Source organism: Dromaius novaehollandiae, chromosome 3, assembly GCF_036370855.1.
Source record: "Dromaius novaehollandiae isolate bDroNov1 chromosome 3, bDroNov1.hap1, whole genome shotgun sequence".
In the NCBI taxonomy this organism is placed as follows: domain Eukaryota; kingdom Metazoa; phylum Chordata; class Aves; order Casuariiformes; family Dromaiidae; genus Dromaius; species Dromaius novaehollandiae.
This window is the reverse complement of record NC_088100.1, coordinates 90156989-90177641: the sequence shown is the minus strand read 5'-3', so window position 1 is coordinate 90177641 and position 20653 is coordinate 90156989. Positions and strand designations below refer to the sequence as shown.

Sequence of the window (20653 nt, the reverse complement as noted above, 5' to 3'; positions counted from 1 at the left end):
TCTTTCATCTCCTATCACTCTCTTACCCAAAGTGCTAATCTCAGCTATAACTGTCTCAAATCTTTCATCCAAAAAGATCATTTAAGTCTGTAATTTATCACTTCCCTATTGTAACTGCAAGAGCAGTTCTAAGCAGAACAATCCTTATCTCATTGATAGATACTTTGTCACCTTGTGGCTGCAAAGCATTCAAAAATGGCATTTGGTATATTAGATGCAGAGGGCATCAACAGGACTATGAAGAAACACTTCTCTGTTTTTTATTGTTATTCCTTGGTATGTATATGCCCCAAAACTTTGCAGTGGTTTCAGTACACTTTTGAAATAGTGAGACCTCTTCTATATCAAGTTTCATATTTTCCTGGGCAGATTTTTATGGACTTGGAGTTGATCCAAAATTCTGTTTCTCTGATGAATGGTAAGTCTTGCCCCATTAAGCTTCAGTATTAACACTGCTCCCCCTTCACGACCATTGTTTCTCCTATATGTGGCTGTGGGAAAGCTAGACTTTCCGCTAATACCAGAAGAGTTTGTGGCTTCTGGGTAACTATTTTACTGCAATCCATGTCGAATCACAGTACACCCAAGAAGCTTAATGGTATGTTGTAGCAGACTGCAAATTAGCTTGCTTTTCCATTAAAATACTCTTGGTTTATTCTTTCCTGTGTGTTTATAAAATTGAATGGCTGAACACTTGGGCACTTGTGTGTTTTGTTTGTCTAAATGATTGATATTTAAATGGCTTTGATTGCATTCATTCCACCTTGCTATGGTTGAGCAAAAGTTTATTGCTTATTTTTTTAAGATGTAAAGGATGCAAATTCATTTGGAATTTGGAAAATAATTTTATTAATATGTGCTAAAATGGTTTGGATTTCAGAACTAATCTTATTTCTTAAAAATTCATCACAGCAGTTTAATGTTACAAGGTCTATACAACACTGTGAAAGTACAAAACACAAAATTAGCCAGAGAGCTAGTATTAAGGATATAAGGGTAAACCCTGTGCAGAAGATGAAGAAATGCCAAGACATTGGCAGGAAAGAAGGATTATATTGTTTTAGGAATTAACCAAAAAGAGGAATGGGAGGAGGAGAGAGAGAAGAAATCAACATTGTTCTTCTTCCTATAGGCAATGCAGAAAACAAACCACTTTTCATCAGTGACTCAACAAGATCGAGGCCTTTAAATATCCTCTTAGGCCACAGTTGTGAAAAGGATTTGGTGTGGCCTCAGATTTATTTGATTTACTCGCCAACTATAAATGGAGAAGCACTGATCGAGCTATTCCTGGTGAATACTGTTCCTGATTAATTTAAACTCTATATTGGTTAGTGAATTACTGTGAACTGATCCTAACCTTCTACATACATCCATAATTTATGAGGAATAGCTGAAAAATGTGACAAGTAATATTCCTGTTCCAAATTACAAATAGGCCTTGGCCAGTCCCTGTTTGATATTTATGTTATATAGTTACTCAGCTCATATGATGTTGTCTTTTTAGTATTTTCATTCTGATTTTTCTTTTCTGATTGAATACTCAAAACATTATTAACAGGAAAATGATGACTAATAATCTTACTATTAGTTCAGCCTCATATTTCCTCCCAGTGAAGGTTCTAAAAAATGTTGTTTCCATTCAATTGCATATATCCCTCACAAAACTTCCAAAGGTTTGTCCTTTTATTTAGAATTATCAGTTCTGGATTAGATTTGGTATTAGACTTGAAACATCAGTATGTGACATGTCACTAAACACTATTTTCCGACTAAAAATAGTATCTGGATTACACACCTATGAAATATTCCTTCTCTCTATGATCATGGATGCTAACTAGGTTTTAATGCGGAAAAGTTAAATCCTTTCTAAAAGAGCCATCTTTTATCTCTTCTGTGACAGCAAGAATTCAGATATTAAGAAGAAGGAAATCCAGGGAACTAGTCTAGTTACAGATCCTGAGGATTTGAATCAGTAACTTTACTTAAAGGAATAATTGTATTCAGGGAAGAAGGAAACAACTGAAGTTCCTCTGTTGCAATTAATATTTTACAAAGGTCCATTCTTCCTCTAGCCATGTTATCCATTAGTTGATGTGGTGACTGAACAGATACTTAGCTACTACTATTATGTTGGGTACACTCATAGTGTGTTCTTAGCCTTTCTCTGATAAACTTGCTATAGCAGAAGTATTTTCTTCAGTCACATATCTTTACAATTTTCTTCACAACATGAATTTATGAATTTATTAATAAAAGTGGAGGAGAGTAGTAGTGATTTTAATTTATGCTTAAATTGTCTCAAAATCAGTGGTACAAGATGGAAGAAGGAAGACATTTCCTTTAGCTGAGTTTAGTTTACAGACATTGGTTGCACACTAAAGTTGTACATCAGAGCAAATCATAGGGAGAAGGGACAAAATTAAGGTGAAAGGAAGAAAAGTAGTAATGACGGAGATAAACCGTGTATGCAGCTAGGTGAACTGGCTTCAGGAAAGCTGAAGAAGAGTTTACAGGTACAGCAATTCCTTCGCACTTTACAACTAGAGTTACAGGTGTGCCTTTTAAGCTAGGTCAGCACTATCCTTGACAGCTCAGGCCAAAAAAGGTGAAATAACAGGGAATTCTCATACTACATTATCTATACACAGCAAAGGCAGCTGCACATCATGCAGGGGAACCAATCTCAGCCTAGTCTATACAAAGTTTCACCAGATGCATTGGAACTGGGCTTGCACACTTTATTTTCCTTCTAAGGCAAACATATAAGGTTAACCTGTTATTTCGCCTTTTTTGGCCTGAGCTGTCAAGGACAGTAACAGGGAATTCTCATACTACATTATCTATACACAGCAAAGACAGCTGATAGTATTTAAGTTCTGAAAGGGGAAAAATGTTGAAGGGACAATAATATTTTATCAGACTATAACTAGCAATAACATGTAGCCATCACTGAATCTGGCAGAGTGACTGAGGCAGAAATGTTCATTAAAGGACCTTCTTGTTCAGGTGCAAGTCACTGTGCTGTCTCTAGCCGTTGCTCGTCATCCATCACGTCCGGTCCCTGGGCAGCACAGCAGCTCCCTGTCCGTGTCTCACAGCTCCCCATCAGTGTCTCACAGCTCCCCATCAGTGTCCCGCTGGACAGTCAGATTTCTAGTGCAGTAATGCAGCCTCCAGAGGGTCCAGCTCTAAGAAGCCAGGGCCAGGCTCACACAGGTACATTAGTGCCTAATAAGACAGAGAAGTTGGAGTAGTTAATTCTCACTGAAGTCAACCTGTGTCCCCCTTTCAGCATCCTAAATGCCTTTGAAAATCTAGTAGGAATCAACATTGCACCATTCCCAGTCCAAAACAGAGCTGTCACTACCCAGCTCACTTTGTAAACAACGGATAGAAAGAAGTTTGTACACCAACTTAACACTATGTTTAATTAAAGATCCTATAAATACTGTTCCGTTACTTTTCTTTTCCTTTTCCCTTTCCCTTTCCCTTTTTAATTTTTCTTTTCTTTTTTTTACCTGAAGGAGAATAACTTCCTCTCTGAATTAGTTGAAGCTCATGTTCTGAGTTCATTGTTTCACCTTTCCTCTTTTAATTTGAATGTAGCCAACAACTGGACTGAATGAATCATTATTTTGCATTCAGGTCTGGTTTGCCTGGCATACTCACCTCTCAGCTGCTTCCAGTAGCTTGAACAAAATGTAAATATTAAGCAGCCCCTTTGCACAAACAAAAACCCTTCACTTGCTTTATTATGCATCATGTATCCAGCTGTTTCCTTGGTTAAAAAAAGAATTCATGTACAAGCGAATGGACTGATACAAGTGCTGCACTAACTTCATCAAATTATGCAGCTCTCTTTATTTTAGATATCAAGTTAGGAGTTAGATCTAAGCTCTGGCGTATGAACAGAGAAGCCTGGCTCAGATTCCCACACCTCTTTATATCATCTGCACAAGTCAGAGCAATCAGGGAAGCCTATACAGTGCACTCCCAGACCACACAGAATGGTTACCTGGGTTAGTTCTAGACTGGAAGTAATGTGGTCCTATCAGTGTAGGTCTCCTGGAATAACCAGTTACATTCTGAGGCACAGCCAAAGTGCAGCAACCTTATAGAGATGCTCTTCTTCTTCGGAGACATAAACTAATATCTCTGAACCTTAGGTGGAAAACAAGGGATGATGGCCCAAAGAGCTGTTCAGCTACCAAGAGGTAACATAGCTGGTGCAAAACCTCTGCTCACCAGCTGTGGTTTAGTAGCATATTGTCCTCTACAGAACTATTGGCATAAGGATTGTGGGGTGGAGGTTATAGATTTTGTCTTTGGAGATTTCAAAATCTGACTGCATAAAGCCATGAGCAACCTGCTGTATCTTTGAAGGTAGACCAGGTTTGACTGGGATGTTGGACTAGATGTCCTTCAGAGATCCCTTTCAATCTAATTTTTTTAGTGATTCTATGATTCCTGCCACTCATTCCCACAGCAGTTCCCAAATCCTTCATATAAACACAATGCAATTACGGGCCTATGCTCTAAACCAGATTGGGTATGTGATCTGACTTAAAAAGCCCTCCCTGTAGGGATGTAGAACATCCATACAAAACAGCTGTGTTAGTATATTCTGTGTGATAAGCCAGGAGGCAGAAGAAGGGTGGAGTAGAAGTAGATAGGAACATCATAGGTCTGGAAAACCTTAAGGCTGATATTGCTGCCAGAGACAACATATTGTCAAACCACAGCTGATGTTCTCCAGGGAGCTATTTTCATGGCTATAACCCCATCTAATACTGAACTTCCATTAAAGTATGGTACAAAGGAAAATCCCCACCTTATTTTTTGTTTATAAAATGCCTTTCAGAAGGCCAACAGAGCTCAAGACTTTTGATCAGACTGTAAAATAAAGGTTTTAATATGAAGCAAAGAAGATAAGCAAATAAAAAATTAGATTGCTCATTACAGCGGAGCGGACCCTCCCCTTCCTACATAGTGAATTCCTCACTCATGACTGATGCTATGAAGTGTCACGACAACACCAAGAAGCAATACCAACAATAAAAAAGTGGTAGCAGCAAATAATAATTCTTCTGGTGCTCAACTGCAAAGCTTCTCAGAATTAAATTCACAGACCAAACCGGACTCCCATAAGGACAGCTCTTGTCCCTTTCCCCATGGGATTTAGTGCTCCCGTGCCATGACGCTGAATGAGAATGATGAATTTTCCTCCCCCAAAACCCCCATAGAGCTAATGGGCATAAGCACAGCATGGTTTCTCTCCTGCACTTGAGAAAGGAAAATTGGCATGCTTCCATGCATTAAGTGGCTACTATAAGTGAGAGGAGGAGGAGCTAAGGGAAAAATAGCCTCAAAAAAGTAGTGGTGGAAGGTTTCTAAGGACACATGGAAATCAGGCAACTTGCTCCTATATGTTTTAAATGAGAGTTGCCTTTTGTGATATCCCACACATAGAAAGCACCATTTTGGAACACCAATGCTGTTGAACACAACCACGTGTACGTGATCTCGCTCAGGGAGCAGAGTGGAGAGTGGAGAAGCAGAGACAAGGGCCAAGAAATGTGAATTTTAGTAATGGACCCAGTAATATAGCCACATTTTGGTGAAAAAAGTTCTAAAATGGTCAAGTTACTTCTGATCAGAGCCATTTTTCGATTTCAAAATGATTATTTATCCATTTAAACCTAAACAAGTATTTTTTCTCCAGTGCAGCTACAAAAGCTTTGTTTTAAGATTATGGATGCAAAGTCTCATTCAGAGGCTCTAAATCCTAATGTTTGGAGCTGAGCCATCTGAAATAGATTTGGAGAAATACATACATAGTCTGAGTATGTTTGTAAAGGAATAACAATTGCAGAAAATGTCCTCTGTGCTCCACGTTCACTGCATTGTCACAACAAATCCTGCCCACTCAAAGAGACAGACTCAGAGAGACTTTTGATTCCTCTTTCTCTGTCATGTCCGCTAGATTCAGGCAAGAAGGGGCTAGACTGAAGCGTGCAGAATGAGGGAGGTAAATTTCCCCAGGTGGCATTCTGTCAGCTGGAGTAAGTTATCTCTAGTGGCTTGTCTGCTTTTACAGATGGTCGTGGGACTGCTGATGTCTGCAAGAAAATGAATTATTCTTTGTTTCTTAGTTCACAGAATTGCAGCTACCATTCCTAGACTTGACACTTTTTGGCCTTCAATATCTTGAGTGGCCTTTTAATAAGTCTAACCTGTCCCCAGGCCTTTGAAATCTCCACAGAAGGCAAGAATGGGGCCTTGAGTATTTAACAGAAAGAGGGAAGTGAGGGGCAGCCTCAGTCAATTCTACTGACCAGCTGGAAGGAGCCAGTGTGTTGGACAAGAGTGGACAATAGACCGGAGGGAAGATATACTACATCTGATGTAACAGCAATTAATATTACATCTGATAATAGCAATGATACCTACAGATCATCCTTTACATGCCAAAAACCTGCAACACCTCGCCCTTGCTGCCCCAGGAGCTCATTCCAAGCACCCAGATTCCCCTTCCACCCCCTAGGTCTGCAATGGATTGAGAAGATGGAAGTTGGGGAGCCACAAAAGCTTGGAAGGAAGCAGAGCTGGGACTGAAGAAAAGGAGACGGGACAGAAATGAAGGACATTTGGGACAGGCAAGCCAACATGGCAGGACAGGGTGGAGTAAGTGGGGGCATCAGTACCTCTTCTGTGGGTGGGATGAGGAGCTCTGGTAGAGAAAAAGAGATGAATGGTGCAAACTGGAAACAGCAGGTGCGATGCTCTGGAAAGCACTGAAAGAGCTTGCCAGGGTTAGGAATGGGGGGAACAGAATGGGGGTCCTGGTGTGGCATAGGCCAGGGGCCAGGGCTCTGGGGCTGGTGCTGCCACCAGCTCTGTTATGAAGCCTCTGCGAAGTATGTGATTCCAGATGTCCTCAGAGACTCAGATGTAAGCCATTTGTTCTGCATAGCTTCAAATGTTCGGTGCACATGTTTAGGGCACAGATACTCATAAAACATTTCTTCAGTTTCAGAATGAGAAATTGAAACTCCAAAATGTCAAATAAAAGTTCAGTAAGACAGTCATTTCTGGATAAGAAGAAATACTGTTCTTGGATTTTCATATTGAAAACATATATTTCAATTTTCGTGCTTGTTATTTTATTTTCAAACCAGGATCTAATAATGACTAAGCCTACATGAAGGCTGATATTTGGTACTGATTTAGCAGTTGGCATTCTAGCTGATAGTAGGCTGAGAACTGAAAATTGCTTTGGTAATTAGTGTTTTAACCATTCTGTTAAATACACTGTTTGGTAACTGATTATTGGTGCAGTCTAATACAATGCTATCATAAATTTAATACATTTTAAAGTGGTTAGTTCTGATGTAGTGTCTAAAATGCCATTTCCTTGTGGATCATCTCAGTTCTGAGGATTCAGCATTTCAGGTATAAAACTTTGCACTGAGAGTAATCAGTCTGATTCAATTTTAACAGGCTTTCTACATCAGATGGGACAATCCACACAGCAGCTGTGGTAAAGTGTCATTTCTTGGCATCTTTCATAGAAGTATAGATATTCAAGAGTAAGTGGAGCTGAAGCTACTTTACACCTGCCCACACTTACAGCTCACAGGTACTCCTGTTCTATTCCTGATATTCATTGTCTTGGGAGTAAACACGTAAAGGGTGGGAAAGATTTATCATACTTCTTTACAAATTTCTAAATAAAATTTTAGATGATATAATCCAGTTTTTATACTATCTCTTTTGCATTATCTTTGACTGTATTTCCAGGCAAAGGTACTGTAAGCTTAATGGATTTCAGATTTCTAATAGAAGTTTAGGAATGATACAAGTTTGTTCATTGCAGTTATTGTACAATTGTTTTATCACATTTTCCCCAGGGTACCTTCCTGTTAAGATTTTTCAGCTTTCTTTGAAGGACATCCTCAGTAAAGTGAGCTCCCACTTTCATCTATCTGTGTTTTATCATTTATTCTGCGATAACATCAAACCATACATCATCACAATAAGTAAAATACTCCTAAATTTCTCCTAAATCTGAACTCTGAGCTTATCTGGATAATTACAAATAACTCTTTTTTTCTGCAAATTTAGGGAGCTTCAAACAGCTAAGTTATGTCAGCTCAGCTATTTTCAGTGCAATGGTATAACAATGAATTCTGCGACCTTGAAACATATTCCTCGTTTCTTAAATCACAGACAAAATAAAGTCTTTGATAAGGAGAATTTGAAGAAATAACAGGAGTAACTGTCTCACTTTTATCAAAGGAACTTGTTTCATCTGGTCAAATCCCAGCTAAGGTTTCTTCTCAGTGTAAAGTCAGAGACGTTTATTTAAGCGCTCACATCTCTTACCCATTAACATTAACACCTTACCCAGATCCTAAGCCTCACAGAGATTTCCCTGGTGGCTCAGGACCTAAGTTTGATTCTATAATGAACTGCACCAAAGATTTTAGGCTAATCACTTCAACCCCTGCAGGAAAACTACTAATTAACCAGGACCTATCTTCAAAGGTAAAATGTATATACTTTCCCTAGTCCCTGTACACAAATAGGACTGTGAAAGCTCCTCATCCAGTGAGGAATTAATTCCTCTGGAACAAGACTGGGGCAGAGAGCCTGGAATTATTTTTTAGTTCCTTCACAAGTCCTGTCAGAGGAGATACTCCTAGAGATCGGGGTACTTTAGGGGGATTGTCATGGGGCAGGGCATGCTAATATTGCTTGGTAACTCTGGGCAGCTTTGGAGCCCACTGGTGGGGACTGCAGCTTACACAGGGCAAAGTCGTCTGTTTTCCACCATTGATGACTTTTACCCCAGAGCAGCTCTGGAACATGCGATTAAGCTTTATAACAGTGTGTCCCACCCACACCTGACCCTCAAGCTACAAATTCTGAATTCTGCGTCCTACAGCGCCAGCCCAAAATTCTACCCAAGTCTTCACAGACCACAATCACAGCTGTAATTCTGCCTTCCAAAGCCCTGACGTCACAAACACGGCCCATGCTCCTCAGAAGGCTTGGACAGATCTAGACCACATTCAGTAGTTTGTTGTAGGTTGTGGCAAAGATAGAGTCATTGTGCTTGCTTTACAAAAAAGTTACTTCATCTCCTGTCAGGAGGACAAGGGCACAGCAGCTTGGCAGGAAACAATGTACTGATCTTTACTTCAGAAACTGCCTATTGATAATAGCTTCAGGGACTGCAAGACAGTATGTCCTGCTTTACCATCAATTCACTGAGCAGCATTCAGATCCAGTTCTTTCTTCAACAGGCACAAACAGGACAGCTAATTGGCTTGCATGATACCTGCCAGAGAGAGTAGCGGATGGAATAAATTTCAGTCTTGGTAAGTCAGCAAGGCTGGCTATTAGGAAAAGACACTGGCAAAGGTAATATCCATCCCTCAGGGTAGGAGAGCAGTGTGATCATTCAAAGTATCTGACTTTATAAAAATTGTCTCCAGGAGTAGAGTCCTAACAGCAGACTCAGATTTTATATGACAAAATGAGAGGCCCTGAGGGGAAGTAAATAAGCTTTTGTTATATTGTTATATTAATTACTATTATTATTTTAACATTACTGTTTCAGAACTACAGTGCAATGACAAAATTACATCAAATGACAAAAATCTGTGATATTTCACAGATGTACAGGGAGCCCCATGAAAATCTGCAAATGTACCAAATGCAGCAGATAAATTTACTGCTACATTTGCAGTTCTTCACTTTCTAAGTATAGCTGATACCACAAATACTACAGTAAAGGTGTCAGTTCTGTTTAATGTCTTGACTGGAAGTAATCCTTTGCCTCAATCTTGCATTCTACAGTCTCTAACCACAAAGCAAAGTTGAACACTACTGTTCATGAAGATGTATGGAAACATGATTTAAGAGAAATGCTTGATGTGACTTGATAAAAGGATTACTCTGAAAAGCTAATTATATGGTAAGCACTTACTTGAGCCCACAGCAAGTGAAATTCTAACTAATTACCATAAAGAGAGTGCTTGGGGTTTTCTGATTCTACTATTATTTTTTAATGCAATGAAAAAGTGGTGGCTCTGTCCTTCTCCTGTGTTTCTTTGTCATTCCATTTAGATTCATTTAATTCATGAAAGTTGTCAGATAAAACAATTAACTGCTGACCCCAGAGATTTACTACACATTGTAGGGATGTACAGCAATATTCTACATCCTCAGTAAATTCCTGTTCTGGCATGAACTTTCCATCAGGGACTGAATTAACAGCCAGTAATATACTAGTGTATGCTCTTTGCTTAATGCATTATAAAGGCTGCATCTTCCTCCGTCCCATGGGTCAATCTGAAACAATTAAAATGAGTAAACTTCTATGCCTATTATCTACCCAACGCAACACACAGAATTTTTACATTGACTTTCATCCTTGAAAATCTTCATTGTGACTATTTAATTACTGCCTGCTTGGTCCTTCTCTGAATGCTCTGTAAGTAATAATAACTTGAGAAAACCTATGCAGCTTGTATTGCCAAAGGCCAAAGACTATCAAAAAAAAGAAGCATGGAAAATAACATGAAAGTCTTGTAGCTAATAATACATAATGGCATCAATTATCAGAATGGGTGCAGAAGAAAAAAAATAATTAAAATAACAAGAAAGATGTCATCACATACCAACATTCAGCAGGAAAGAGCAAGCAACCACCTACCAAATGTAAACTAAAATAGAAACAAACTTTGCTGGCTTCATCTAGCTAGATTTAAGAGACATATTCCCTGTCATATACAGAAATATATAGAGGCGGAACAATCCTACCGGATATGTTTGAAAGAGCCCGGAGCAGAGTTATTGCATCTGGTTGTCACTGATTCCATTTGACCTATTCTCTCAATTGCTTTGAATTTCCTGCCTTGCTCATGGATAATTATCCATTATCTGAAATAGAGTAAGAAACCCATTATATTATCTGGTAATTTATATTATGAATAGTAATTTGCATAATAGGCCCCTAAAACATTGAATGGGCATCTAATGGATCAAAATAAATTTCTAAAAACTATGCAGGGTTACATAGGTTTTGCATAATAGTAGATTTAAGGTATGTGTACACTGCAATCACAGAGGTGACTGCAGCTTAGTGTAACAAGTTCTTGTGAATACAGGAAGCAGCCGAAACACAGTGGTATTCCAGCCAGCCTAGGCTAATTTACCTCGCATCTGCGGCTGCATTGTAGGCATCCCTGAGTAGCATCTTTCTAGACTTTTTCCTCCAGGAATCTTTACCCCAATTAAAGTCTGCTAGTTACCAACAGAAAATTGGCTTTCAGATAACTGAAATACTTTGTGAAAAATACCTGCTTTCTATGTTCTTTTTCCCTCTGAAATATTTCAGATGAGAGCTGTTGCCATGCTGAGTGATTGGAGTTGCAGCTAGATGTATTCTACATCCATTCTGCACTGTCACTTAGATTGCATGCTTCTGCCAGAGGCATTATACCCTTCGCTTCAGTGAAGAGAGACACTACATCTTGGCACTCCCTTGGTCTGGGTGCAGACAGGAGGTGAAATACAGCTCTGGGCTATGCTCACTGAAGATAATAAGACCAAGAAACTCACCAAAAAAACTCACCAACAAAAAACACACTGAGCAGTTCACTGGCATCAGAGAATCCACATATTTCCATTGGCCATCATTGTCTGGGTGTTCTGGTTTTTGACTCTCAAATTCCTTATTTTTTTTTCTATAGGTCATGGAAAAAATGTTTTTAATCAAAAACCCATCTTTTTCTCCCAAGCCAGTTTTAAATTGCATGGTTTTGCCGACTCCTTGTAACTAGCATGACGGAAGACTCACTGCATTGGGCAAGATACAGCACTATATGCACTATATGTCCGCACCTTTCACATTCTGAGAAAACACTGGGCATCCATTAGGGCTCCTCAGGCAACCCTTCCTGTCATAATTTCATTGTCTAAAAAATCACATATGGACAAATCTTATAGGTCAGAGACTGTGAAGCAGTTCTGAGTGTTATCCGTGTATATATTCCTTGTTGCCAACTACATATGACAACCTTTGTCATCTTGAGCTGTATCAGGCTGTTTTATGCATCCCTAGGTTGTGGAGTGACATGAAACACTGGCTTTTGTTTGACAGCTTAGAAGATGAGCACTCTGTATTACACACCATCAGGAGAATGTAATCTTAATATTGAGTCCGGTTCATAAAGGATTAGATTATATACATACCCAATAACTGACAGAATATAAACAATCATATATCAACATTATGAGCAAAGCTGAGTTAATGCTGGGTCTGATGGGTGGATAAGTATACGAGACCTCTGCCTTTCTAGTGTATAATATGGAACGTTTTAAAAGATGTTAGCTTAATCAAGGCGGCTTACTAATTAGCTTATTTTAGTGTTATAATATTAATCCACTTAATTTTATCTTGTTTTGTATATGTAATTTATGTTTGTTTGTTCACTTGATTTCTGTTAACAAAATACACAAGATAGGAAACCTGTATATTCAGAGTTTTCTCCCTTGATAACAAGGTTTCAGACCTAAAGAGGCACAGAGAAGGTAGTGTTCAAGTCTGCGAGTCCATGTAATATAACTGCCTTATAATATACTCATGGCTCCTCCAGACAGGGCCAGAAAACCAGCTCCCCATTTGGAGAGGTCTCAGCTTCCCATGTTTCCAGGCAGGACCACACAGTTCTCCCAATATCAAATCACAGCTTCTCATACAGACCACAGCTAACTCCATTTTTATACCTGTTTTATAGACCTGAAATTCTCTTCTTTAGGAATAGGGAAGGCCCAGCAAGCTTCTTAAAACCTTCCAAAGGTGTCACGGCTCCAGGGACACCCCCCAACCCTCCTTCTCCCTCCCCACTCCCAGCCCCAGCCCCATCTCAGCCGAGCCCTGGCTCATCAATCCCAGTCCCGCGCCACCATGGCAGTGGTGCCGGCTCCAGCCCGCCATGGTCCTGCCCCTGCCCAGCCACTCTCTAAGTCAATAGAGAAAAGGAGACAAAACACTTAGAGCAGCCAGGCAGAAGGTGCCTCTTTGTATCCTCCACTGATTTCAATGTCAGCCCTCAGTAATCCAGAGCTGGGAGAGACCATTCAAGCCACTGAGTTCCCTGATCTTCATCAATCACTGAGTAGTTTATATGAAATAATGTGATGATTAGTACAGGAGGAACCTAGATTTCTGGTTAAATTTTTCAAAAAGTGATTATGTTAATTACTACTAGAAGTTAATTTTCCTAAATAATTAATGTCCCATTGAAATCCATAATGTAGCTATTTAAGAGATTTTGGACCATCTCCTCCAAAAATCATGCAAATTCCTGTTCAGTTTCTTGCTTTCCAGTCAAATAGAGTTTTAATTAGGTCTCTGTGAATCTATATAATAGAAGCAGGGGAAACTCATGAAAAGTTAGTCTTTTTTCTCCCTTTTTGCTATTGTAAATAATAAATGGGTGTTCATTGCAATTTCAGCAGCTCAATCAGCTTGTGAGCAATTACAAACAATTCTCACTATGTGGCATGATAGCATAGAGCTCCATCAAATTAATTATTTAAATATCTTTTTAAAGTTTATTATTGCCAGTGAAAGTCAAGCAAGATATGTTCTACTATAAACACCTCAGAAACAGGAATAGTTCACTTAAGATTTCTCACTGGATCCTTGTCTTTCTTTTACTGAAGTCCAGGGCAATTATTGTATGATAAAATTTGGCTCTTTAAAACAAAAATATTAAGCCGTTAATTGTTTTTTCGGAAAATATTTTCTATTTGCATAGCAAAGTAATAAGGGTGGCAAAGTAAAGCCCACACATATCCTCTGATAGACTTTTCCACTGTTTGTTGGATATGAGAGCTTAGGTCTCAAATCCAGACTCCTGATGGCTTTAATGGACTCACATGTTGTGCACAGGAGGAAGCAGAACCCATGTTGGTGGAATTGTTTCCCTCATTCACTACAGATGTAATCTGTGGAGGCATCAGTGCACCATGGTGAATTTACCATAATATGCCAACAAATAAAGAGCTTCTTCAAATAGCTGTTATATGGAGGTATGCTTGCTGGGAGGGAGGGAGGTACTATACTGGCTGTTGACAAAAAAAAAAAAAAAAAAAAAAAAAAAAAAAAAAAATCCCAGAATCTCAGCATCATAGAAATGTCAGTTAGAAGGGACCTCTGGAAGTCTTTCTTTAAGTGGGACTATCACCAACACTAAATAAGGTCAGCCAAGGTTTGGTCTAGGTAACTTTCAAAACCCTTCAGGGAGGGGAATTCCACCATCCTTATTAGTAAAAAAGTTTTTCCTACTGCCCAGTCTGAAGCTCCAAGCCCACAATTTGTGGCTGTTGCGCTTTGTTGTATCATTTGCTACCGCTGAGAAAAGTTTGGCTTTGTCATCTTTGCCATTCAGATAGTCACAGGCTACTAAGAGAGAGCCTCTTGGCCACCTCTTCTTCACACCAGACAAGCACATCTCTCCCCACAGGTCATGGGCCTGAGGATACTGACAGCTTGGTTCCTCTCTGGAGACCCTGGCTGGACCTGTCTCAATTCTCAGTGTCTCTGTTTAACTGGAAGCCCAAATTTGGACGCAGTTCAGCCTCAGCAGTGCCAGGGAAAGGCAAGCAGTAACTTCCCATGGTCTGCTGGCCGTACTCATCCTAATGGAGCCCAGCACATGATTTGCTTTATTTGCAATGAGAAAGCACTGCTGGCTCAAAAGACTCTACAGCGACTGTGGAACATCATGAGGAAATTCTAGTTTGGTACAAACCAGAGGATTTAATTCATTTGTGTTTCTGAATATTGAGATGGGAAGTTCCAGTTCTCAATACTTTATGTGGCTGTTTCATCAAATATTCAGCAATATTATTTTCTCTTACTTCCCAGAAATATTTCCTCTTGTCTCAGGATTAGCTTTATTGAATCCTGAAGATACTGCTAAGCATCTGCAGAATCTAGGCAGAGAAATATATCCCCTATTTATATTGTGAATTTTTTTCTTTCTCTCTTCTGTTCCTTTTAATTTAAGAAGACAGCTTCTACCCCATTATATCAGGCAGAGCCATTATCTTATGTTACAGAGAAAACACAAACATTGCTTTCTCACAGTTTTTACATTTGCTCTTTTTACTTTTATTTCCCCAACTCCCTTCTTTTCACTTTTTCTAGACTGAACACCACATAGTCTAATAACATTTGATCATTTTGTAGGCATAGAAATAACACAACTGGTTCTGACCTCAGTCCTGTAACCCTTTTCACGGACTAAGCAGTCTTTAATCAAACTTGGTAGATGGATGTGTTTAAAGAAAAAACATTCAAATGTTGCCCAGCACACAACTTTCTTCGGCATCTATAAGACATGTTTTCTTCCCTTCATCACAGAAATTTGGTATCACTTCTTATTCTTTAAGGAAGTATCTTCTCCCATTCCTTCCCATAATTTGTTATATCAAAAACATTTCTGCATTTTTATGCTTCATGTTGACTGACCGCTTTGTAAGCACTACAGCCTGATGAATGATGCTCCCTGATCTCTAGAGCACATTCTTAAAGGGTTATATTACAGACATTAAAACCTTCAGCTGTTTATAATGTGGCTACATAGAAAATTTTTGTTTATTTATGTGAAAAAAGGAACCTTTCTGACATCCCCATAACTGAAATTTGGTGTGCTCAAGCTTTCAAAACAACCTCATCATCATGAGCTCTCGTGCCCCTCTGGAACCCCTGCTCCGAGGCTGAAGACCTGCACACCTGCACACAGTGACAAAAACTGAATTCTCACCCTCACCGTACAACAGGCCCCTATGTGTTCACACGTGGGCAAGCAAACATCCCCTGTGTGGGGCACAGCACTTGTGAGCATCTATGTGATACTCATATTTCTGTTGCTTTAGTGATAGAAAATTATACAACTAGAGCAGAGCTCATTTTCCACTTCCAAAAGCAGTACAATAGATCATCTTCTTATTCTGTCTTCTGGGGAGGGGAAGGCCAGAAGCTTGGGCCACCACCCCTTCAGCCCCGCTGTGCTGCTCGAGTGGTGAATCCCTTCTGGGAAGCCCCATAGGGCATATGAGCACACTAAGCTAGACCACCTGGCTCTTCAGCAGCCCCTCTGTGTAGTTCTGAGGTAAGGCACGTGCTGAGAGAAGAGCTGCAACAGCACCCTGACCACCACTAGCTGGCTCGGGCATATATTGGGACCCTAGTGCAGATGGTGCAGTTTCTGGGCTCCAGGATATTTTAAATTATGCTGGATGCTGAGCTGGCACTCAACTGGCTTCCAGAGCAAGGAGCTGAGAAAGGCTCCTCTGACCCACATACCTCTATACAGCGCAGCAGAGAACATGGCCTCCAATATGGGGTTGTTTGTTTCCTTCCAGCCAAACTTTTCTCATCCTTCCTGACTCATCGACTTCCAGATCCCACTGCCATGAACCATAATTGTTCTCTGCTTTCAGTCTTTTAAAGAGGTGATCACATGTCAACTAAGCAAAGCTCTGTGTGGAAGGACTGCAAGGCTGTTCGGTGCACTACGAGGAGGATGAGCTGAACCAGTCAGCTCAGCAGCTGCAGGAAACTAGTCAGCAGCCATCCGAAAAGAGGGAGAAAAAGGGGTCATACCAGGGCCACCTCTTATTGCTGCATATGAAGTTCAGTAGGGAGGTGGAGAGCAGAGGAGAAATCAGTGCCCACACTATGGATGGCTCAGTGCGAGCTGCCTGCTTCTTTATAATCAAATAGTGTCACTTGAAGTCCCTGACACACACTGGCTTCTTCTCTAAACAAGCATTTGTAATTGTATTTGCAAATTTAGGGGTAGGTTTTAATTGGACAAACAGTCCATATGCAATTGCTGGTGTTAGGAAGCAAGCAGCAACTGTTATTATTGCCATTTTTATGTGAATGTGATATTTACAGTTTCATTTTCTAATGCAGGAAAGATTACTTCAAAGCTCTCAAGGGCTAAATCTGACTGCAAGCGATCTTGTTTGAACAGAATAATTTCTGTGGGTTAGGTGAACAGAACTTAGGCCCTAGAGTCCAGTGTTTTAGAAATGGTTTTGTATGACAAATTACCAGTGTCCCGGGCAAAACCATACTTTACAAAATTCGATGCCTAACATCTAGGGATGATAATCTTACTTCTATTCACTGTTTTTCTTTCTTGTTCATCCACTGCACAGATATGCTATTCTGAGGCCTTTCCACATCATTTGTCTAATATTATCATTGTGAAAAAGAGAGTCCTTTTTTTCCTCTAATTCAAAGAGAAATATATGGTACCTTACAGCCTCACTTTTGTTACAATGCCCTTTACAAACATAGAACAATAAATATGTCTGTGTCTTTATAAATAGGTATGCAGAGAGAGAGAGATGCCTCTCAGTCAATCTCTCTCTCTTTATGCATATATATTTAATACTGACTATATTCAATCTTCATTCATGTGCTCGACAGAATAAAACAAGTTTCCAAGTATTGTAATATAGCTCTTCTATCTACCTTTATAGCAGCACACTCTTTTTATTTGATATTAATACCTCCCAGAGGCTTTAAATAAAATGCATCTTGTACACGTCAGTAAAAGGGAAGACAAAATGAAAGTATGTAAATAAAACAGGATGATTTATTTATTGTCAGAGCATGCCAGATGTTGAAAATATCCTGTTGCTCCTTCAAGAGAGCTGATTTGACAGTAATCTTGAAAAAAACATCCGAGTGCCAAGTGATTCACTGTGAGTGAACATTTATATCAAGATAGGCATATTATCACCTACACAAGTGAAAAATGCCTTTGGCATGTGCAGTTAAAAGTGCCCAAACTGGCAAAGAAGGTCTTTACATTGGAAGAAAGGACTCTGTTAGGGTGTTTAAATGGATTTATAAATGGACTACAATTAAGACACTCCAGCCAGGAAGGTCTGCTGTAAGTGTTCTTTTTATTAATCCTGATGACAGGAGTAGTTCAATACTGCACAGTGGGTTTGACAACATTGGTATATAAAGGAATTATAGATCATGTTGTACCTGCTAAAAGTCTCTTAAATGCTGACCTATTTGTCTTACTGTTCCTTCGCAGGACACCTCAGACCTCAGCTAAAGATTCCCCTATTAAAAATGGATAATGTAAGGGAAGATTTCAAACAGCAGCTGTGTGTTGACTATGGCCAAGAGAAAATGGAGGAGTTCAGATCACCTAGCTACCCAGAGCTTCAAGGCTACAAGCTATCTACAACCGATGTGGAGAAAAAAATCACGACATGCAACAAGCTATCTGCTCATGCGAACACCCGTTTCATAATAGTCTTAGGCTTCTCTCATGAAGGATTTCATCACATTGGGATATGATAGTCTTTCATAAACATTTAAATTTCACCAGTTTATTCCAATTTAACAGTCTGTGGGTCTTGTTTTTTCTTACATTATCACAACCCTAAAAAAGTTCCTTTGCAGGCCATTCTACACTACAGGGGTTTCTTCAGTCAAGAGCTTACAACCAGAATTAACAACCAATTACTGCAAGAGCAGGTTTTCTCTTGTCAACACAAATCTCTAATTGCAATAGGTGTGCTACCTCATCATTAATATTCTGGGGACCATACAATCACTTATATTACCTGCTTTAAGGTCTCACTGCTTGCCACACAGCTATTCTTGATTTACAAGGCTGCCACTGAAGTGTTTGTAAAGTAATTAAGGGGCTTGACTGCATGAACTATTTTGTTTGCTAATACTCATTATTCCTCTTATACTCTTCATAACTTTCTAGCCCTACCACATTTCACTCCTCGTTGACATATATGGCATATACTTGCTGAGTTCTTCTAAGAACTAGTCACTTATTTTACCTAACTTTCAGTTTGAAAAAGTGGTCAACTTGCAGATATGTCTCCATGTCTGGGGCAAGATTGACTGAAGCTGGCTCAGGGGGCTATAAATTATACTTTCTTTTTCTAGCACAGCTCCTTTGTGCTGCAGGGAAAATCATTTCCTAGGAAGACAGGAGGTCTTCCAGCACAGCCTTCCCTTAGGGTGATACACAGGAAACAAACACCATTAGTTGCTGCTCTAAGCTCTACATGCTCTCCATGGGCAACAGTTGCTGTAGGGAAATATAGGCTTTTGAGCTGCAGTTTAAGAGGAACCAGCAGCAACTGAAGCAGAAAAAAAAGAAGGTCTTTCAGGCTACAGTGACTTAAAAATATTGGTGCGAATTCCCAGCTGCAGCCATTCTGAGCTGAGCAGAACACAGCACCAGTAATAAGGTGCAATAAGCAATCCTAGCCCATGGATATTGAGGAATCAGGCCAATAATTACTGTGAGCTTAAATAAAAACAATATAAGGACCTCTTTGTATTGGACCAGAGAGGCCTCGGTGGCTTGTCCTCACAGCATGTTCCTATGGGAATATTTCCTGATCTGCTTCCCTGTCTCTGCAGATCCACACAAACCCAAAATTTTCTAACAGAATGACAGGCCTCAAATAGGTCATCCAGCTGGTTTTGTGGCTAGTTTACGCCATAGGCAAGGCATCAAGTAGTTTTTCCTTAGCAATACATAGTGAAGTTTCCTTACTCTCCATGCTCTCCTTCTTAAACTGACCTAGCAAACTGTCTTGTCTTCATTTGTTTAGCTTAACCCGAACTGAAAACACACCTTTTCCTTTCCCATTGAAGAAGTAACTTTACAGTTTCTTCTTTGTCTTCTCTTCAGTTGAGGTCTTTGCCATTGCAGTAGAAGTGACAGCTGCATAACTAAGGTTAAAGAAAGGGAAGCAAGTCTGATTCGTTAGTGTAAATACAGAACAATCAACTGAAACTAACGGGCAGAGTGGAGGGAACTGGGGCAATTGAAGTGAGAACTATGGAGCATTCTACTCCCCTCTTACCAGGAAAAAAACAGAAGGAGGTCAGGCTAGGATGCCTGGGTTGGTTATGATTATCTGATAGATGGTTTGCTACTTCGCTCTAACTGCTATAGTTCTGCTGCCTTTAACATTTGAAAGTATGGATCACAAGGGTGAAAGATAAGCAGAAAAGAAACAATGCTCCAAGGGGAAAAAAAGAAGGAATGGGGCAAAGAATATGAAAAGTAGAATTAAGTTTTGTAGTTTACATTATAAATTTTTCATTACAAATTTTATTACTGCATTATGTGTGCTGGCACTCTGGCAGTTATTATAACATGTTGTTTTAAGCACTGTTATTTCCTTAGAATGAGAGTCAAACTGTAGCTTATGAATCTGGTATTAAATCACTATTATTCAAATTGTGCATTAGGAAACTGATGTTAAAGTCTTCCACTCATGCCAAAATGGATCTATTTCTGGATACAATATAATGAAAAAAAGAATATCCAAATGGATTTGAGAAGACACATTTTGCTTTACAGATCTCAAACTGCATGCAGACTTTATGAGATGATCACACTGGCTGTTAAGCATTTTGCCATTGAATCTCTAATTATATCATTATGCATTTTCAAGACAATGGTGGGCTTTGAGATCTTTCTCTGTTTTCCACCTGCTCATATCTGAAGTTGCTTCTGGGCTGTTAAAATATCTAGTCATATTATGGATC

General features: G+C 39.5%; 1 long non-coding RNA gene across 5 annotated transcripts in view; it reads right to left on the bottom strand.

Moving 5' to 3' along the window:
• Positions 1-825: 825 nt before the first annotated feature.
• The window catches only part of LOC112984584 (uncharacterized), a 181950-nt gene continuing 162122 nt past the window's right edge, over positions 826-20653 (bottom strand). For 2 of the 5 annotated variants that reach the window (XR_003259537.2, XR_010388490.1), the window contains one exon: positions 826-3231. This is a non-coding gene — a long non-coding RNA (uncharacterized LOC112984584). Of the gene's footprint in view, positions 3232-9265; positions 9347-10833; positions 10954-11647; positions 11760-20653 lie in introns of all 5 variants that reach the window. The other 3 variants (XR_010388489.1, XR_010388487.1, XR_010388488.1) reach the window with 3 other exon arrangements.